General features: G+C 36.4%; 1 long non-coding RNA gene across 2 annotated transcripts in view; it reads right to left on the bottom strand.

The window, feature by feature from the left end:
• Window positions 1-15,965: 15,965 nt before the first annotated feature.
• Window positions 15,966-22,335, bottom strand: part of LOC118925685 (uncharacterized) — a 159,291-nt gene continuing 152,921 nt past the window's right edge. For both annotated transcript variants that reach the window (XR_008997813.1, XR_005030153.2), the window contains exon 3: window positions 15,966-18,020. This is a non-coding gene — a long non-coding RNA (uncharacterized LOC118925685). The remainder of the gene's footprint in view (window positions 18,021-22,335) is intronic.

Below are 22,335 nucleotides of genomic sequence, written 5' to 3'. Positions count from 1 at the left end.
TTTGTTCGGTGATGATGTGGCTGGGTTTGTAGCACTCACATCCAATCCTACATCTGACTTTGGTGAGTACAAGGCAATAACACTTCATATCATTCTCTCCTGCCTCACTGATTATATTAATATTTAATTATAGCTTTATTTGATGAGGAATTATTTTTATAAGGCATTTGAAGGAAAGCAGATCACATCATTGTTTGTAGGACTGGATGTGTGTATGACCTTCACAAATATAATTCTGTAAGTTTTTCTTTGCTATATATTAAGCACAAAGAAAGAAATCTTTAATTATAGAATAACTCAGCAGTGAAGTGGGAGGGGCAGCAGGAGAGTTTATGACCATTTCAAATGACCTTATATTTGTGATCCTCAGGAGATTTATGTCAGGAATTTCAACTGAGCATGCTCTACAGAAGTCAAACATTCAGTAATGAGAACAGGTTTTACCATAATCTTTTAGCCTCTCCAGAGCACACTCATTGGTGTAGCTACATTGTAGAAATGAATCAAAATACCCTGGAACTACAGCCATCTGCTTCTGCATGGATTTAATCTTAAATAATTATTTATGTATCACCTAGTGTGTGTAGAGTCCTGCATAGGGTAGGGAGATACATTTTGCCCCTATCTTCACAGGAATAATAGTCCATTTGGTGGGCAAAGTGTTAATATTAAATGAAATATTAAATGAATTGTGAATCTTTGTACTGTTTCACCTTAAATATTAAATGAAAACACAAATTGCCATATTCTAAAGACCAACTAAATGTTAACAGCAAAAACTATCTTGTATCCAATGCTGAGAATGAACAATGGCCACTAGAGCACTGTGTTTGAGAAGGATTATGAAAGTAATCCTAAATTCAGTAAAAACAAAAATTTTTTCTTGATTAGTTTTTGATATTTGTCCATGGTTAGAGAGAGAGAGTTAGAGACGTATCCATGTAGAGAAATTACAATTTAAAAATTTTAGAATGTCTGGAACTTAAGATATTTTTATTCTATTAATTCAAGGACTGAGCACTAAGCTATATAATAGGTGCTGGTGAGTAAAAGCAATTGACCATACTTGCCTTCATGGCTTATGAGTTTGTCATAGTATGTGTGCACGTGTGTCTGTTCAAAGTTGACTGGAATTTGATTTTTGTAAAGGGTGCTCTCAAATCCAATTCAACATATTTCAGCACAACACACACACACATTTACACTGGATGATAAATTCTAGTGAAAGCCACTGCAATACATTTAGGTGCAGATATGTGACTATTTAAGGGTGTTCTGAACTAGAATGAGAACAATTTGATAAAAGAAAAGAAAGGCAGGAAAAATGTGCATATTGTACAGGGATCAATGAGTTGGAGCCGAGGATTCATGTAAGTCAATCTTGAAAGACTGGATTGGAATATTAGTTACATTTCAAGCATTAGAAGTCCTTGAATTTTAGACCAGCTGGGTATGTATTGCTTTATCTTGTGAGCTGTGGCAAAAGATTGAAATTATATGAGCAGAGGAGTGTTGTGGGCAAAGCCAGACTCTATCTTATCAGGGCCCATAAAGGAAGGTGTATCCTAATTGTTGTAGATAACTATAATTTACTCACTGCCTATTAAGAGACTTTGTATTCAAAAGCTTTTACTGCATGCAGTCATCAAATTTTGATAAAATAAGTATTACCTAAGTATGTATACATCTCTGTTAAGATAAATTAAAATTTAGATTTGCTATAGTGAAATGCTGTTAGTGATATAGACTTTTTGATAAGTTTTATAATTTGGGAATACCAATCTAATGTACTATTTTGATTAGAACAGAAATTTTTTAATGCTCCTTGAAACTCTAGACTTCTGCCTAAGTGTTTCAGGAAATATCCTAAGATTTGATTGGGATTTTATAGATCCTGACCACAAGTGTCATCTAGAATGCCTAACATGAAACATTTTCATTATCAAAACAGCTTTATTTGTTCTCAGCAACTTCCTAGTAACTTGTCTTATAATACATATAGACTTAAAATTTACACATCTGCTTTTGGTCACTTAATGTATATTACTGCTTATTAAAATTTCATTTGAAAAAATATTGATTTTGCTGCCAACACTATTTGGAAATCACTGGAGTCAAACATGTTTTTTAGGCTGAGCTACCAGTCCTTTCTCTCTTACAGTAGCACATTTTGTATACCTCCATTGTTTATTCAACAAACATGGTTTGCAAGGCTACTGTGCTGGTTATTTGCCTATTGTTCCTCAGCTCCGTTTCCACCCTTCCTCATTCTCCTTGAATCCCAGCAGGATGAAAGCTTGCAAACCACTTTCCTAGACTCCCTTGTCAGTTGGTGCTAGTCAGGTTCTGCCACTGGGAAGCGTTGGTAGGAGTTTGGAAGAGGAAAGGAGGAAGAAGCCTGCCCCTCACCCTCCCCAGCTGCCAGAGATGCTCCCCCACGGGTGCAGCAGGGGGAGATGGGCTCCTGCTCAGGCAATGCCATTCTAACAGCAGATGCAGCACCTCCAGTGGGACTGGCACAAGGATATGCTCCTGGTTCTCTCTTCAGATGGTTTCAACAGCGTCAGAGCAGTAATGAGTAGAGGCTCCTGGTGTCAGCCTGGGGGCCGTAGCAGCTTTGGTCTCTGGGTAGTTCTCTTTGTACTGTTTCACCAGCCCCAGCCTTTTTTTAGTCCTTAAAGCTCTAAGTCCCTTGTTATGAGTTCCTGACATTAAATTCACCTCTCCTGGAAATACCTTGAGTGCCACCTTTTTTTCTGATTGGACAGTGGCTGACTGACAGATTATGTGTCAGGCAAGACTGTGCATTGAGGCTATTGGTGAGTCAAACAGTCTGAAAAACAGACTTCATAGAGCTAGAAGATATATTGAATTTCCTGTGTAATACTTTAAATATTATTTGCAGGTCATTCTTCTTTAACAGAATATAAACTCTATGTGGGCACTGAACCCTCTTAGTCCTTTGTAGAACTGGCCACGGTGACTGAAACTTAAAGATACTCAATAAAGGCTTTCTAGCTGGATCCATGGAAGACAATGAGTTCAATACCCTCAATAAATTTATAAAATCATAGGGAGAGGCAACCCATGTACCTCATACTTCTCTTCTACTCTTTCCTTCTTCCTTGTGTTTGTGATCTATTTAGTCAAACACTACACTTTTGTGAGCCAGAATATTGAGATAAAGGGAAATGAAATGGACAGAAAAGAACTAATTCAGACAGAAATAAATAATATTATATTTTAAATCTCTATGTAGGATATTCCAATTTCATTAGAAGAAAGAGCACAGAACTTGTGGTACAAAGCCTTTTTCTTCTAGAGTTGCACAAAATGTCTAAAGATGAAGCTGCCCTTTTATGATGTGGACTTAGATTTTTCCTATATAATCATTTGATGCTATCTTTTGAATTGTCTTTAATCCTAGGTAAGAATGGAAGTGGATGAATGTCTAAGCCTTAGTTGGCTAGGTGGTAGAATTTACATCAGTGATGTGGACTATAAAATAAAGATTTGATTATTTTGAATACTATGTTGGAGAATCTATTAACAAAGGAAAAATTCTCAGTTTCTTGGCTAGATGGACAGATGAGAAACTTCAAGTTATTTCTCATTGTGTTTTAGCTGTTGTAGAAGCAATTGATATTTAATGAAAATAAGGATGTTATGCAGTATAATCCTTAGGTACTCCATGTTAAATATAATTGTGGTGACACTATCGAAATTGAAATGCCAACAAATGTGATAAAAATTCATCAACAAGGAATTTTTTCTAACCATGGGGATAAGAATATTAAACAGAAATATTTGCATTTTCTTCTTCTCATAATCATTCTTATGCCTACAGTCATTATGACCACACTTTTGTTATTGCTGGTTTTTTTTACTATGTGTTTTGCTTGGTTTAGGCTTAAGAGCCAATATATTGATAAGAAGTCACCTTCAAAAATGATTCTTTTTTATGCAAATTTACGTGTAGTTAAATTTTTTTAAGAACAGTCACTTATTCATTCAGTTTAGAAGCAAACAGTTCAACACTACTGTGTGGGTGTTGTTTTTTTTTCATCCTCCCCCACCTTTACAAAAGTTTGTTAGAAGTCTTCATTTATAAAACTCCATCAAAATTCCCCCTACTATTGCTGAAAGCTTACAGCCACTGCTTCGCAACATTCCACCTCCCTGGGAGATGCAGAAAATGCATAGATGGTTTGTTTTCACAGATCTCTAATTGAAGGGTTGAGAAAGGGAGGGATTTGGAAGGGGAGGGACTTCTAGGAAGATTAAACTGCTGGCAATTTTTCATGTTAGATCATAGCTGTTTGTGTTATATGCCCAGTTGAAAACTGAGCTGGCTGGCTTGTTTTCTCCATACTGGATGATAGAGAAAAAAGATACAATTCTAGTGGTATAACACTTTATAAACATTTACAGTTTATTTATGGGTTCTGGTAATATTTTAAATCAAGTTAGTCCATGGAATTCCATTTCCTCAACAAAAGTAGTCAAAGCATAGTTTGGTCTCTTGTGCTTTTACCTTTGTTCTTTTTTTCTTACTGATTCTGAAGTGTAGTTACAAATCACATAAGAAATAGACCTGTGTGTTAGCATCTCTAAAACAAAATAAGCATGCATGAGAAACTGCCTCATAAAAGAGTGTTCTTATATGTTTCTAGGAAACTTGTGCTGAAGTGCATATTAACAGCTTAATAAGTTCAATTCTTACTAATTAAAAAAAAAATTCATTAAGTAGAAAAATGAGTATTTCCTAGCATATGTCCTCCTGCCTCTTGCATCCCATGCAATTGTGTCAATATTACTACAAATAAAACCTAAACAGATTGGGATTATTTTAAGGCAGCTTCCTAATAACCTGAGGGCTGCCAGCCTTATGCTTGCTTTCTGATGTTTCAGCATGGAGCCACACATTCTGGGTTGCATGCTACAGCCCTACACGCAATCCAGAGAAGGCCCCACAAGCAGTCAGGGTGGATCAGACTGTCAGGTGGGTTGTGCCATGCTAAGTGAAGTGTGCAGGAAAAGGAGAAAAGAAAAAAGAAAAAACAACGCAGTTATATGCCAGTTCCTCAGCCTTCGGTAGGCTGACAACCTCACAAGGCAACAGGACTGACGGTGGCCAAAAATGATCCTCTAGGGTGAAGCCTCTCCTCATGCCACACCTCACAGGGATTTGAACCCAGCCTTGCTGTGTGAAAAGCCAGATGAACGTTTGTGTGCGTCACAGACCACTTCCCTGTTCCCTACTCATGCTGATAAGTGTACTCCTCCCCCTCGGGGATGATCTACCTGAGCCAGCTGTTTCCATGGGCTGCACCGCGATGCACTGAGCTGGCAACTTCCTCTGAGCACTAACCTGGAAACAAAGAGAGAAACAACGAGAATCAAGAGACTGGCACTGTGTTCTTCCCTGTACACAGCTCAGACCTTAGCCTCTCTTCTCTGTGCTCAGGCTCCTGGGCTGCTGAGGAAGGGAAATTTTCATCTGATGGCGGGAAACACAGAACTTTAATGAACCACTTTCTTGCCTACTTTTATCTCAAGTAACTATACACATATAACTATAAATAATGACATGATAGAGTTGCATGATGGTAGTAAAATTAATTTGTGCAGTTATCAGGAAAAAAAGGAAATCACTCATGCACTAATTTTAGTGTGAATAAATTATATGAAAAAGGACCATATGAAAATGTGTTCTCTTCGCATATGGAAAAAATGAAAAAATGACTTGGCTTTTCCTATACTATGACTTTTTTTCTTTCATATCTAGTAATCAAAGAAAATAAATACCATTTGGTTACGGAACTTTGAGCTTTCTAAACTTCATTTCTGAATTGATATCTTTTCCCAAATAACACAGCAGTAGCCTTAAAATACAATACCTTCCTCCAAACTCTAAATACAAGTTAAAAATAACATTTCATTCCTTAAAGCTTTGCATTCCATCCTGCTTCTAATCAGCCTTCTGGAGGGACTGTACAAGGTTACACAGACCTGACTGATTTATGAATATAATTTTTGTTTTAATTGAAACAGCAACATTTAGGTTCCACCTTAACAGTGCACCTTAAAAGATTATCTCGGTTATTTCACAGGCACCGAGCCGGCACTAATAGTCCAAGGCAGATATTGAAAAGCAGCACAGGGCCAGGCAGATCTATTAGAAATTCCCATCCACGCGCCTCATACATATTGATTTCTGACACCAAGCAGCAGTGAAAGCCCCCGTGGGAATAATATATTTAGCAGGGTTCGCTGCCAGGAGGTCACAGAGTGCATACAGATTAGCTCCAGAGGACCAAGGCGCTAGTGTTGGAGCCAAATGCTAGATTTTATATCATTTTAATCTGAACTTTTATAATCCTTTTAGTTCTTCTTTCTCTGGATGGCAGAGAGAAGGCTCCTTCACATGTATCATGCATTTTTTTCTTTATTCCTTCTATAAATGTGCAAATGTCGTTGTAATGGGGAGGAATGTTCCTTTAGCATAAGCAGCAGAGCCCCAACCAGATTTGCTTTTATAAACGGTGGTCAATTCAGATGAAGACATCTTTATTTAAAGATTTCTTTCTGTTGGGGGAGGGAAAGTCGTAAGTCCGTATCTTCAGTTTTCAGACATAAACATAAAACCTGCTCCCATTAAAAGAACCCTTCCTCCCTCCCCTGTCTCTGAGACTGGGGCTTAATTGAGCAGAAGTTGCATTTATACTGTTACCTCTATGAAAACAAAAATCTAAACATTTTTTTAATTACCTTTCTGATGGTTAGGGAATGGCTGCTCATTATGCAAAGAAGTGTTGTGACTGTATCAGATAAAGGTGTCAGATGAGAGTCAAACAGGCATTTTAGAGACTGGAGAGATGCCAGCAGTGTGAAGGGAAAGGTTAGGGTGGACACACTTTGACAGAAGGGTGAAATACATTCAGACAACAAAGGGAAATAGGAGGTTTCACTCCACAGACACAAAGCCTTATTGTCTTCCTCTAGACTGCATTTAAATTTTAGGTGTTCTATGAAAAGTTCCCATGATTACAAATAATCAGAAAAAAAAAACACTACATCTGTGAAGTGCCTTTTGAATGCAACTTATTTTCTCTGGTATCCCAAAACCAGCATTAAAGACTAATAAACAAACCAAAAAAAGAGAGGAGTGTAGGGATAAACAGTCAAACCATATCTCTGAAAATGTAACAGTAGTTACAAGGGAAGAGTGAATTTAAGTTTTGTTTTCACTAATAAAGATTTGCTTTACTAATAAGAAATAATTAAAGTACCTAATTACGATCTGGAATTTTGCTTGTCGGATTCATTTGTTTCTCAGGACGGTCTGCAATGATTTATGTTAAATTTTATTTTGTTTTCTAATATGTTCAAGCTATGCTCAAACCAATAAAAGAGAGCCATTAAGTTTGGGAAAGGAAAAAAGGAGAAATAAAATTCTCAAACATGATTTTCAAAACTTGGGAAATTGTAGGAAGATCTGCTTTGGGTTAATGCCCCCTGTCAGAATTGCTTGGCTATATTACTGCCTAAAAACCAGACTTAAAGCATATGCAGAGCTAATTACAAGTACACTAAAAGAACAAACAATGGTTCTCAGCAAATAGCAAAACTATAGGATTAAGAAGTACTGGGATGCTGAAATTCCATGCCTCTTGCTCAGATTGCTCTGGTCTGGAGGGATTGTACCAAAACACTCAGATTATGGAAAGCAGGTGCAGAAAATTTAGAGGACACTGGATCAGCTAGCTGGTTGCCCAAGCCAAACGAATGGTGCTCTGTAGAAGTTCCTTCCATTAGATAGGAGATAGAGTGTGTATATGTGTCCACTTAATGAGCTTGGTTTAATTTTAAACTGCGAGATAACAAGACAGGATGTTTGGTATAATTCGTCATGTTTGCAGGAGCTGATAATAGGGTATGTGATTACCAACCAAAGAAAAGTCCAAGGTAGATACTGACCAAAGATGGAATCACATCTTTGTTCAAGTCTCCTCTTCGGTAGTGGAAGCGACCACTTTTTGTTTGGGAACTCTGCACGCTGTACCAGCTTCTATATGTGACTGTCAGGCTCTGTGCATGCCCTTTGGCTGAGGAAGATATCTTCTGGTTAAAAAAGGACTAGCAGGCAATCTTGAACCTGGGTGCCTGATAAGCCTGGAAAAAGCAAGGCCTTACTAAGGATGAGGTGCAAATCTATCAAGAAAGCTAAAGAACTGCATATAGGCGCAAACTCCTTCATCATGGGGGCCCGGGTAAAGTCCTCATGCAGTGGATGGCAAGAAGACCTTGAATATTGTATCACCCACCTTTCCCAACTGTCAGCACATTTCTTAATTTCCTTGTACATAGATGTTAGTCAATAAATATTAGCTGACTTGAATAAATTATATTTGATAGACATTATACCTGGGGGACGGAGACCAAACCATAACTGACAAAAAGCAAAAACGAAACAAAAAACAGCACGTCATCCATCCAGCAGATCTGTCTTCAAGGTGCCCACCATAACTGTCTGCTTCTTTCCAAACTGACCTGTTTCTCTGTTAAATAGACAGTCTGAGACTGATGAACCTGTTCATTTTTGCCTGAAGGAGGAGGAGCATATTTTCCCTCTCAGAAACAGGCTGACCTTAGTACAGGGCAAGGAAAGTACAAGTATTGATGGTTGATCACCTGGATTTGACTGGAGTTCCACTGCCCGGGTGTCACTTACCAATTTACATTCCATTTTTCACCCTGAGTCCACACTACATATCTCTCTGTCATATAATCCCATCTGGCACCAGCCCTGCTAGCTACCTGCCTGATGAAAGTTTAAAAATTGAACATTTCTTTCACTTGCAGCTCTGAGCTTGTTTTAGGAGATAAATTGCTTATGGAGGATGTTACCTGTTCAGTTTCTTGTAACAATAACAAAAGAATCACTAAAAAGAACTAAAACTATAAATCTTTATGTATCGTCCCTCCACCAGGTAAGTTAAACTTCCTCCGGTTTTAAAGCCATCATTACGTTGCATTTATTTTTGGTTTACACCTGGGTGAAGCCCTCCCAGCAGGGGAGGGGCCGACGACACCAGCAGGGGTTGTGAAGGTGGTTTGGGTTCCTACCAGCATTTAACCCCAGGTCAGACCAGGACCTGCATCTGGAGAGCCTGCTTGGAGACTGTCCTTGGGGTTAGTAACAGCAGAATGCAAGTGTTTGGAAACTACTTCCCCATGGAGAGATAATTCAGAATTTTTATTTGCTTGAATATACATATATAATCTTGGATATCCTGAAGGAACCAGGCAGCCTCATTTTAATTATTTATATGAAATCTTCACATAAGTCAAAAGAAGCTGAATGGTAGAATTTTTTGGATGATTTTTTGAAAATGTAATACTTGGTCCCTACATAGTTAAGAAAGTATGAACAGAAAACAGAAATTAAGTGATGGAATTATTCCTAAAATTAACTGGGCTTCTCGCCTTCCTAGCTGGGTTAAATATTTCCTTTATTTCTATGAAGAGCTTAAACATAATAGGCAATGTGTGTCAGGGAAGAAAATATGAAGGTATTATAAACCAACAGCATAAACTATGTGTGTGTGGTCTACAATTCAAGATTCTGACAATGTTCACAGTGTAAGAGTAAAATGCAGAGAGAATATACAGATGCCTTTGTGAGCAGGAAACAGGGAAAAAGTCCCTTTTAGTCGGGGGCAAAATATGCATTTACTTTCAGTAGAAGTAGACACACTTAAATCCCTGCTGAGCGCTGGGGAGGGGTTGGATGAGCTGTCTAGAAAGCATTTTCTCTCTCTTTAGAATGTTAGAAATCCTTGGACCGCATTGTGCATCGCAATGCAAGGCTTCCGCGGTGTAAGAGCACATCAGGGCATTGAGAGAGGCTTAATGCTTCTCATTAGAGGAGGATGGGGAAGGGGGAGGCGGCGCCTCGGGGGATGGCGCAGGGCTCGACCACTCTGGGAAGCATTACAGTTTTGCGCCTTCTTACCTCAACCCCCTCAGTCCCCTAGCTTTACATAGCTCTTTCACAGGCAGTTCAGTAAAATGCCTCCCAAGCCTCGTGTAAAGAGAGCAGTGTTGTATATCGTTGCTTACAGTTTAACAGTTTGTTTGCTTGGGCCTTTTAAATATTTTTTGTCCTTCCTCAGCTGCCTTAAGAAGCCTCCTTTTTCACGTTGATTTCTAATCAGATGAAAACTGGAAAGGAAAAGAGGGCAATCTGATCAATGAAAGAAAATCTAGATGCTTTTAGAGTTATTAAGCTCCACAGAGCTGCCAGTGTGGCAAAGTCCAGAAGGAGCAGCAAAAGCAGGCTTTATAATTGAGATTCTGCATGGCTGGTGTGATAACTAATCTTCCAGACTCATTTACTCCACTTTCTTTTTTTTTTTTTAGTAGAAATCAAAAGTAGTCTCTTTCCTTTTCTTTTCAAAAACATTTTATATGTGATTAAGGGATTTTAACTTGGAAAGGAAGATGTCCATGTGAGGAGACTGCCCCTTAGTAGCACTTCATCTTGTGATGAGCAAGATCACATGTCCCAAAGCCAAAGAGAGACCTGAAATGTTGGTGCAAAATGTTGAAAAGAGCTGGTGATCCCTTGTGTCCATTCACTACTGTGCTTCCTAGAAGGACCATTGGAATTTTGTGCTACAGAAAATGCAGCCTACTCACTCCCATATCATGGGTTTCCCAAATTAGACCAATAACCAAAGGAAAATATAAAGTCCACTCTAAGCTATTTCCTACTTCAAATTTTGAAATATTAACCGGCTCTAAAATTTCCTGCTTGAAAATAAGTATGGAAATACAGATATTATATTTTCCAACAGAAAAAGCCCCAAACTAGCTAGATCACCCTCTGTGATTCTGGTGAAATTGGGGTCTTTGCTAACCTACCTGGAAATGTCACTTTGATGAGTTTCTTAAGTACAGTCTCATAAGAATCACACTTACTATTGCCTATACTGACAAAGTGAATAGTCTCCAGCTTTTATTTATTATAAAAAGATGTGGCAAAACTGTCATTCAAGCAATATGTATTTCATGCTCAATATCCTGAGATTTTCTTTTTAACTTGCAATCCCTCTAAGAGTTTAGTTTAGAGAAAAATTAAGACAAGTTTTGCTTTGTTTCTTTGGGCAGGTGTCAAGAAGTGGCAATTGAATCCAAACTAAAAGAGGGTGTAGTGAAAATTGTCAGACAAAATTTTATCCTTATTATAATTGGGCAACTGCTCAGTGAGGTGTTTATGAGATTGGGAAAGAATACAAACATTTGATAACACAAATTAGAAAGGAATCTCCAAGTCTACTGGCTACTGGCCATAGAAACATAATTTCTAAGCTTTCTGAAGGAGGACCATTTTGCTTATCTTATTAAAACAGCTAAATAGTATCACAATGTATCACTTAGGTGGGGTAACTAATAATTTATACAAAGTTTTTACCTCATTTACATAACTGCAATGTCCCTAAAACAGTACCACCCACATAGTTGCCCTTAGACTGACAAATAAATATGGCTGCATGACTTAACTATCATGTATTGTGTATGCTTTCTAAATTTTTATAATTGCATATACCTATATGTTGAACATGTCCAATAGGAATATGTTGGATATTTTAATAGGATGCATTTCATAGCTTTTGCCAAAATAAAATGTTCTCTAATTTTTACATATTTACTGTTAACTGAATATAAAAAAAAATCACATTAATTTTTTTTCTTCTCATTCTAACATTGTCCAAAAAATTTTAAATCTGGTTAGATTCTAATTCTCATTACTAAACTTAATTTTTTTTTTTATTCCCACATTTTCAGGGAAGGTGTCTGTCAAGTGACAGTGTGGTAAAACACTTTTTTATCCTGTTATCTTCACAAAAATAACAAGCCAAAAGTGCTTTAGACAAGTAATTGACTGATTAAGGTATCTATCTGTATTTTTCAATTTTAGAGTTGGCTATGTACTTACTATTCATTGATTCAGTTTGAAAAGGGGGATTTTGGTTTTAATTTCTTTATAGTGGTAAATAATAATAGTTAATATTTAGTGAGTATCAGGCTCTATGGTAACAGTTTTATATATGTGATTTTTTTAGTCTACACATGGTACTAAGTATCACTATTCTAATTTTAGATTTGATGAAACTATGGCATAATGAAATCAGATAATTTTCTCAAGGTTATAAAGCTTGTAATTAAAGATGTCAGGACTCAAAGCAGGTCTGTTTGACTTCAAAGGTCTGTTCACTGTGTTATATTGATTCTCTAATGATTCGGAAATTTCATAAATCATCTGTTTTATGCTAGCCATTAGAGTGACTTTCCCTCAGAGGTAAACAAAATTTTATCATTGACTGAATGGATGTTTTTAGCTAATCTGTTTCCTTGGATAATCCACCCATTCATTACTTCAACAGGTACAGAGCACCAATTATATGGGTAACATCACACTGTTTTAGACATTGGCGTGCCTCAGAGCTACAGGAACAGCATGAAAGTGCCTGCCCTCGTTGTGTTAACATTTTACTATGGACATGAGAGATAAATAATTTTTAAAAGTGAACAACAACAATGAAAAGATTGTTTCAGGGAATGATAGTTTGAAGGCAATAAAACAAGATGACATCACAAAAAGTCTGGGAAGGATCTACTTATATAGGGTGGTAAAAGAGGAGTCCTCTGAGCAGCGGCATTGGAAGAGCAATATGAATATGAGGAGCCAATCACCAGAGTCTGAAGAAAGAAAGTAAGTGCTTTAAGGGGTAAAGGGATGGTGTGACGACCCTGGGAGGTAGAGGTGAGGATTGGTACATTATCTTGTAAACCATGGTAGCAACTGTGGGTTTTATTTTAAGAGCAATGGGAAACTTCTCATGGATTTCATGCAAGATAATGCACAGTCTGTATTATTATTATCAGTTTAGAAATCATTCTCTATTGCTATGTGGAAAATGGATTGCTGGGAGCAAAATGATGGAATCAGCACCTGGAAGCAAAAGCTATTTAGATTTTGCACACCTGAACATACGTCTGTCAAATTACATAATATTTATGATGTTACATCATAATGTTACATTATGATATATGTTATGTTACAATTGCAAAATGTCAGTGAAATTCTATGAGACAGCATAGCATAGTTGTTGAGGTCACAAATTCTGGGGTAGACTCTTGACTCTAACACTTCACAGCAGCGCGCTCTTGGAACCCATATGAACCTCTCTGAATCCCAGTTTCTTCATTTGTAAAATCGGGATAATTATAGACTCGTTTGATCCTACCTCACTGGGTTGTTATGAGATGTAAATAAATTTGTAAAAAACTTGGAACTGCTCTTGGAACCTTGTAAATACTATTGAAGTATTTTTTAACTACCAAAAATTAAACACAATAAAACTCCAAAGTATTTCCCCACCAGATAACTGGAGGAACTTGTTTGAAAATTCTGAGAGGTGGGTTTCTGTCCCGCCACCTGGTTTTCTTCTTTTTGAGAGTTCTCCGAATTATACAGGAACTCTTCTGATGGCACAACACTGATCTACGCTGGGATGCTCTGTTATTTCAGGACCTTCATTCCTGTCTCTTAGCAAATACCTTGTAATTAGCTCAAAGTTCCCATTAAATGCCCGGTTTTTATCAGAGGCATTAACATGGATGCTTTGCTTCCTTCCAATGTGCTCTGTAGAATTCCAGCTGCCAGTTTCCCTCACACCCCAGAGATGGCTGATGTCCTCACAGACCTGTGTGTCCTCCTGCAAGAGGGAGGGGTTTAGTCCTGTTAGTGGGGAGAGTACTTCTCTGAGCAGGAAGATCTGGTTAAAACAAATTTGCCTTTTGGCAGGAACTATTTAAAACTTACTGTTACCTGAGCAAAATCCCTTACTTTTGTCACATCACAATATTACAAGAAATGATCATTTTAATGAAGTACAGTGAAAAAAATGGGCACAGCCATTCCAGGTCTGAGGTGACTAACCAACTCAGCTCCCTCACTACCCGAACACTGGAAGGATCAGGGCTGTCCCCCACTCACAGCTCACCTGTGTAACCTAACACAAGTTTTGAGAGTTCTGACCTACACGATAAAATCCAAATCCTCTGAAATTCAGTCTGTCTGCCCTTCCAGGTTAATTGCTAACTATTCATCCTTTAGGCATTCAGAGCCCTTGAGTTTAATTACTTGGGCCTTTGCTCAGCTCAGTCCCTTTACTAGAATGCCCCCTACCTACTTTCTTCTGATTTGGCCCTTATAATCCTTAAGTTTTTGTTTAGTTACTACCATTTCCAGGCAGTGGCATGAAGTCTTTTCACGCCCATATGATCAGGCTGGCTAGGTGTCTATTTCACACTCTCCAGCACCCAGTCCATTCGTTTGTCATGGCTTTTAAAACACCTAAATCACCTAGTAAGTGAATCTTATTCATGAGTGAGGGAATCTTATGCATTTTTGAATTCCTTGAAAAATTCCTTGAAAAGTTAATACAGTAATTAGTAAACAGTAAGTGCTCAAATTATATTTGTTGAATGGAAACTTGGATGACTGACTACTTTTTGGATTTACTAAGTATCTCCCTCACTGAAGGAACACAGAGATTTTTCGGTAAACCACCCCTTGTCCACATAGGTTACATTTTATCTTTTTTGTAATTTCATAAGTAAAGAAGCAGAGAGGTTAATGATGTGTCCCAGGTGACACAGAATAGGCAGAGTGGGGCCTGACCACAGAAATTATGCACCCAAATCCACAAACACAGAAATGTTGTAAAGTTATCCTTTCAAATTACATTAAAGCACACTTTCACTTTGGTAAATAAAAGGAAACAAATGGATTTATAATAAGTATTTAAACATATTTTTACTTGTCTTTTATCTCACTTTCAACGTCCTAATTAATGTAGCTTTAATAATTATTTTAAAAGGTGACCATCCTTTGGATGATTATACTTTGGATAATTAAATTTGAATAATACTCTATTTAAACATTGGGAAATACCATGGGAATTCTATTAATAATACTTTAAACTTTCAAAATATACAATCCCCCAAATTTTAAGAAATGTACATGATCATTAGAAACATACATTGATTTATTTGAATTCAAAAACCAATATTTTCAAAGGATACCTCAAAAAGCAACGATTAGTAAGTCTGTTTCTTAAAGGTTGTTTCCTAATAAAGTGATTGTCTTAGTCAAGGCATGTTCTATTTAATTTTAAAAGTCAGTGAAACATTGGCCAAGATTTTCCTCATCCTTTCCTATCCTCAAACAGCTTCATAGATATTAAATGATGATTATAGCATTTTTTGAAGATAGAAATTTCATATTTGAAATTTATAGAGTTAACATGTCCAGACTTAGGAAATGTTTACTTAAATATATATATTATTCTTATAGTTTAAGAAGCAATAGTAACATCAGTGATATTTATAATTGGCTTGAAAAATAGATTTGGCTTAGATGAAAATATAAAATTAGATATCATTACTTTTGTTTGATTTCTTGGCCAAAAAATAATTGCTACTTGCTATTTAAGAAGTATCTGTATACAAATGTACTGAAAATATTTTTAATTTAAGTAAGGATTATTCTACTCCAAGTAGAAAAAAATGAACATAATTCCCATTATATGTTTTTCTATTTATTGCTCTGTAATTGAGGGGTGGAATCTAATCTTACTCATACTGTAAGTTATTGCTGTTTGAGGTACATGTCGATAAAATAAAAGCGCAACATATGGACAGAAGTATTTCAAATAATTTCAATTTACCAGACAAGTCATCACAATAACTACAGACACTTTCATTTTTACTCATTCTGTTTTTCTTCACTTGAATTCTTAAATGAAAAGTAACCAAAAAATTTTTTTAAATCAACCTGTTTGGATAGTCAATAAGATCAGAAGGTAAAGCATTTGTTGCTCATTGAACAAAGACATGAAGACATTGAATAAAGACTTCAAATGGTGTGAATATGTACGTTCAAGAGAAGATGAACCAAATGACTCAGTCACTCTCAACTATCAATATCACTATCCAGGTGAATAACCATGTACTGTACTCCCCATTTATTTATTTTGAAAGTGAATCAAATATATCCATATTCAAGTATTTAAGATTCTTTGCTTAGAAATAAGTTGATGTCCTCTTTCACACATCACTCAGAAAATTCTGTCAGCTTAACTTGAAAACTCCCTAGAATCTGATCACTTTTCACCATTGCTACTACCATCACCCTAAACCAACCCAGTATCATTGGCAGCCTGGGCAATTCCAATAGCCCCTAACTACTCCTCCTGAGCCCCACCTTTCCTTCCTTGCTACAGACCTGCCTGCAGAGCACCCAGAGGAATCTTGTCAAAACAGAAGTCAGCTCATGTTGTTCCTGTTTCCCTCCCCAGTCTTCCCTCCTTGGTCAGAGTAAAATTTTAAATGCTTGCAATGGTCTACAAGGTCCTGCATTATCTATTTGTTAATGAACTCCTGCCTGAACTCATGTACTCCCCCTTTCCCACTTGCTCACTCATATAATCACACCAGCCTCTTCATTCTTTCCAGAGCACACCTAGTACATTTCAACATCATTGTCTCCTCTTTGCACACACTGTTGTCAGTAAGGCTTCTATGAAGTACCTTACTTAATTTTAAAAGTATTCCTACCCACCTAGGAATTCTTATTCTCCTTCCTTCCATGCTTTATTGTGTTGCATGGCAGCTATCATATTCTAAGCTACCATATTATTTGCTTTCCTTACCAATGTGTTTACTGTCTAGCTCCCACCACAGAATGCAAACTTTATGAAGACAGGGCTTTTGATCTGTTTATAGTTGCCTGGAACGAAGTAAGTGCTTAATGCATATTTATTGACTAAATGGATGAACAAGTCAATATAAAAAAGAAAAAGGCTCCAGAAAATGAAAACACCTGACAGAACTCGTGATGCTTGTTGAACAAGTGAGTTTAATGAATTCTTTTGAAAGAATGCTTTGTGGAGAATTTTCTATGCATTGTTTCAATATGGTTCTTAAATAAGAGTTATTTTTCAAAAACTGATTATTTGCGATGAAAGTTTATTTGTTGCCAGTCTTCCTGAAATACATATTTGTTACAGCTTGAATCAGGAAATTTCGGAAAGATGGAAATGTGACAACACCTGAAATACTCTTTTCTCAGAGGAAACTGACATGGGCTCTGATGCCTTGATCTACTACTGGATTTTGCTTTTTCCTGGATCTAGAGAAGAAAGAAACGGGCACACTCGCCTGGCTGCTGCTGCCACGTTGAGCGCACTCACTTCACAAGCTCCTGCTGATGGAAGTGTAATTGTGTGGAAGGTGAACTGATTGCAATTAACCCCAGGACTTACCTCAGGCTGGGGTATTCTCCCTCCTTTTCTAGGAATGTGCCACCAGGGCCATAATACCTAGCTGATGAATACATATATCATACAGGAGACCACATATATTATGGTATAAAGTACATAAATCATGTAGAAAAACATGCATTATACTGAGATGATCAAATTATAAATGAAGCACATAAATCATAAGATTATACTGTTGAATTGTATCAGGAAACATAAATTATATAGTGAAATCCCAGGGTCACTGGAGGGTTCACTGAATAATGAAATGAGCTCCTATAACTTAAGGAAAAGTGGAGTAACTCAGTGAAAAACCCATTGCACATTATGTTGAATATTCCATTTTATCCAATTTTATCTCCTACACCTCTTATACCCAAGGAATCACATTGCACAGCATAAGGGAGGGGAAATAAATAAACCACAAATCCACAAATGCAAGCTTGAATGATGATGTACTAGAAGTACATTAAAAAATATAAACTTTCAAGTATAATAAACATCTGTAGCCAAGTTTTAAAGTGAACGTTGGAAAAGATGGCTGTTCTAAAGTTAGCTACAAATATCAGCAGGGCAATATCTCATTATACAATGAAGAATGTCTTGAAACTTAGGGAGAAGATCCTAAAAAGAGAGAAGAGATGATGTTAAGATTGGCTTGTGTTGAATGTAGATAAACAAATACAATTCAGATTGATTCATGGCATTAAATAATGAAAAAAACATTTATTTGATATTATGCATATAGAAAGACTGTTTGCCTTCCTTTGGGAACCATTTTTCACATTTGACATTGTTTTTTTCCCTTTACTTCACTGTACATTTGTTCACATATATATTAACAGGATGAAAGAGAAGCAAAATGGAGAAGAGAATTCTTCACCTTAGTTTTTGCTTTTTAAAAGAAAGTCATAAGCTGGTAGAGGCCATTCTGCAAGGCCTTAAAAGAAGCTCAGGCTAAGACAGACATCACACACAATATAGAACAATGATACAAATCAGATCAATCTCACAAAGTTTCTAAGTGCAATGTTCATCCCCGTGAATTATGTTCTCACTAAAGCAAGAGCCTGAAATTCACATCCATTCCCAGCAGTGGTGAGTTAAGGTTATGGTCAAAGCTTGGTGTACTGAGAGATTTCCTAGTCATAAACAAAGTGTTTGACCCACTCTATTCCTCAGGGCAATAGAGAGCCAGAGCTAACTGAATTTATACAGTGGGAATTGATAGTTTATTGCTGACCCTGGAGGGGCAGGGGCACTGACTCACATCCTATTTCTGGCTTCTCTTGGCATTTGGTACTGCAGATAAGGGTAGATTGTGTCAAGATGTGCTGCTGGTCCTGGAATACAACTGTGTCAAAATGCAAGTGCTAAATTTTATTTCAAGGGAAGCAATGAATTGGCACCCCCAAATACCCCCTGCCTTCCCTAAACATCATATTTCAATCTTTCACTGTTACTCATGGTTAGTACTGGATAAGGATGTTCAAGAGATACATATCCTGTTAATTGTGCATAAGTGATTAAAGAAGAAACTGTAGAGCTGGAGACACATAGAGCTTCTTTGTCTTCAACAGCATGTGAAATACAAAATAATAAAAAGGATCTAATCCATAAAAAATGTTTAGTTTGTTATTTTCAAATTCAGTTTTGGCATGCTAATCAAATCTGGTTTGTCCCCAAAACATCCATAAATGGTTAAATCTGTTCGATGTAAGTATAATCATTTTACTCTATGATCTATGTGTTTCATTAGTTGAGGTACACATTTTGCTATAATAAATGTGCTTCAGTAAATGATCTATGCATTTCTTTCAGAAATGTATGTGTTTCACTAGAAAAGGTATGTGTTCATCAACTATGAATGATGTTCCTAACGGCACCACATGATATTACTTGGCTGGCGTCAGCACAGCATTACACATCCATTCCCTCCTGACCATGAGCACTGCATCCACAAGGAGACACACATCAGACCCTGTCACTCAGGTGTGGATGCACAGATGCACGAACTCTGCAGGCTTGGGAAACACAAATGGGAGAGGAGGGGATGGAGGCATTTTGTAGGTGAATATGTTTGTTAAATGAACAGGAAACAAGGGATTTTTCTGGTCCTGCCCTTTTATAGCCAGAGGAGGAAAAACAACACAGCAAAACATGGTTGAGATTTTACTGATTGTCATAGACAAACTTCCTTCTATTTACTCAATTAAACATTACTTGGAAAAAGGATGAAATCATATAATTCCAAGTTAAATGGTAAAAACATGTTTTTGTAGTACATGATTTATATATTAAAATGCTATCCATTTCCTTGATTTTCTTGATTCAGTGAATTGTCTGCCAAAAGATGAAGTGAAATCATCTTTATAGAGTGAAATTAATTGATTTCTTTTAAAGGTAAATATACTATCCTTATATAAAAGGTGTTGGTCACTCTTTGATGAGAGACCATGTTAGTGTACAATTTAAAGGGAAAAGAGTTTTTCTTTGACATACCAAAACATACAGTGATTTACTTCTCAAATCATCTAACATATTAAAATTCAAACAAAGGAATTATTACCAATTAAACCCATAACCAATTCTTTGTGGCCTCCAAACTATCTGGAAGCAATAAAAAACAAACCTTTAGATTATCTATAGAAACCTTTTTTTTCCCCAAGTGTATGAGTTTTTTTCCCCACTGTCAATGTTTTGAAGTTTGCCTGATTCCTAGAGATGACCATTTATTTCAGAATTGTAACCTCTCTTTGCTTTTCTTTCTTCATTGTGATGTAGAGCCTATAATTTAATGCACAGGATATTTGTTAATAGTGTCATGAATACACGGAATGAATTAGAATCTGCTCTTCATGTAAATGTGTTAATTGTAACAGAATCACTTATTTTTCACAGATTACAACTACTGCTTTGTATATGAACTTTCCATCTAAAAATCATTTTTCAATAAACACTAACACTACCTGTGACATTGAATAATTCATTATGTATGTCTCCATTTAGTGACCTAATTTTTTCTCTGCTTTACATCTCTCATTGCAGGTATTTCTCTCATTCATACCTGCTTCTTACATTTTTTATTCATTGAAATGACTGAAACCTAGTGGTTATTTCTTACTGTTATAAGAATTAGGAATTTCTATAGATCTTATCAGCTGGTAGATCATTCATCTTATATTTGAGACAGTCTCCATATGGGAATGGTCTACATTAAATAGTTCTGAAATCATTAATTCAATGCTTTTAGAGAATTGCTATGATTTTTTCTACAGTATAATGTTTTGATGATACTCATGTTCTCATTTTTTTTGAAGAATATAAACATGTGCATATGAAAAAGAGAAGGTTCTGGACAAAAGCATCTTTCTGATAAAATTAGTTCAACAATAAAAGTGGTTAAATTCAATCTATATATAAAATGGCATCAGCTGCTAATATTACTTGGACACCCAGATGCCATTAAAGAAATAAAAAATGTTGGTTTGTACATAGGGAGCAAACATAGTCTTCTTTAGTTCATGTTACACTAAGTATTGCTTGGCGATCTTGTGAATTAAGTGTTAGTAACATAATACCTTTGGTATTTTGGATATCACTAATAGATAAATTTTTATGGTAGCTTATAAATTGCTGCTTAAACACAGGAGAGGGAATTAGGCTAAACATGTTTTTAGAAATTCTCATAGATTTTGAATTCTATATTGAATTTCCCTCTTACCAAGTTGGATTAATATCCTACTACATATTAAATCTTAGAAAGTCCTCATTGGGCTCAAATCAGTTATATGTGAAAAGTTCAAAAGCAAGTGTCTGAAATGGTGTGAGTGATAAACATTTAACGAATTTGATTCTGCTCTGCATATGATTGTGTATTTAAGAAAAATCTCTTTGAAAGATTCCTAAAGACCCATACTGAGATTAACCTGAAGTGAAAGTATTCCACTCTGTGAATAAAAATAATATCATGTGTCCATACCTTCAAAAATATTTTATTCACATATTTCCACCACTGTACATCTCTTGTACACATAGGTCTATAATTTATTTATGATGTGTAAAGTTTATTTAAAGAGTAGGGTAATTCTGTTTGTTTTGTTTTGCTTTAGTCCAGATTCATTATGATTAGCCTCTTTTACTGGTACTACATTATGCTTGCTGAATCTCAAATGTGATCTGAATCTGTGCTCTCTGCACAAAATCTAGATCTGGCATTGTCTGTAACCTGGATGCTTTCAGCTATGGATACCATGGTGTCTTTCCTGTAGCTTCTACAATATTTGGAGGGCTATGTCATAAGCTTGGCTACAAGAAAAAAAAAAATATCTCCAAGCACTGTGAGGTAAAAACAAATAAGTTGACTACTAAATATGAGTTGAACATTCCTTTAAGAATTTGTGCAGATGCTAATACATTTAAAAATAGGGTGAGAATCAGGTTACATTAGGCCAAACACACCTTACATTGCTAACGACTTTTACAGTGACATTTTGACCATCAACTGCCGCCATTATCTGGGGATAAATCAATTTGCAGCAGCTGTGGGCAGCTATTTGAGTGAAGAGCAGAGCAGCTTAGCTGTAGAAGCAGGTTAAAAGTTAAAAGGCCAGGGTCCTGCTGACTACACATAAGGATTTTTTTTTAAGGCAAAACCAAACACGACATCACTTGGCTCAGAAGGCATCAAGCCACTCTTGTTAATTCATCTCACCTAATAGCTGATTTGATTGCTTTCTTTTCTATCTCCCTTGTTAAAGATGGTGCGTATTATAGAAACTTGTCTAGATCCATTTTTTTTTCTTTTGGAAAATAATTCTCTTCAGAGGTTCAGTCAGTGCTTCTGGCAATGGCAGAACTAGCACTTTTATGGTCTTTTAATCTGTGAAAAAGATTGTCCTTGGTTTCTTTAAAAGGTCAGTATCAGGTACGAGTTTTC

This window comes from Manis pentadactyla, chromosome 5 (genome assembly GCF_030020395.1).
Source record: "Manis pentadactyla isolate mManPen7 chromosome 5, mManPen7.hap1, whole genome shotgun sequence".
In the NCBI taxonomy this organism is placed as follows: domain Eukaryota; kingdom Metazoa; phylum Chordata; class Mammalia; order Pholidota; family Manidae; genus Manis; species Manis pentadactyla.
This window is presented reverse-complemented; position numbering and strand designations above follow the sequence as displayed.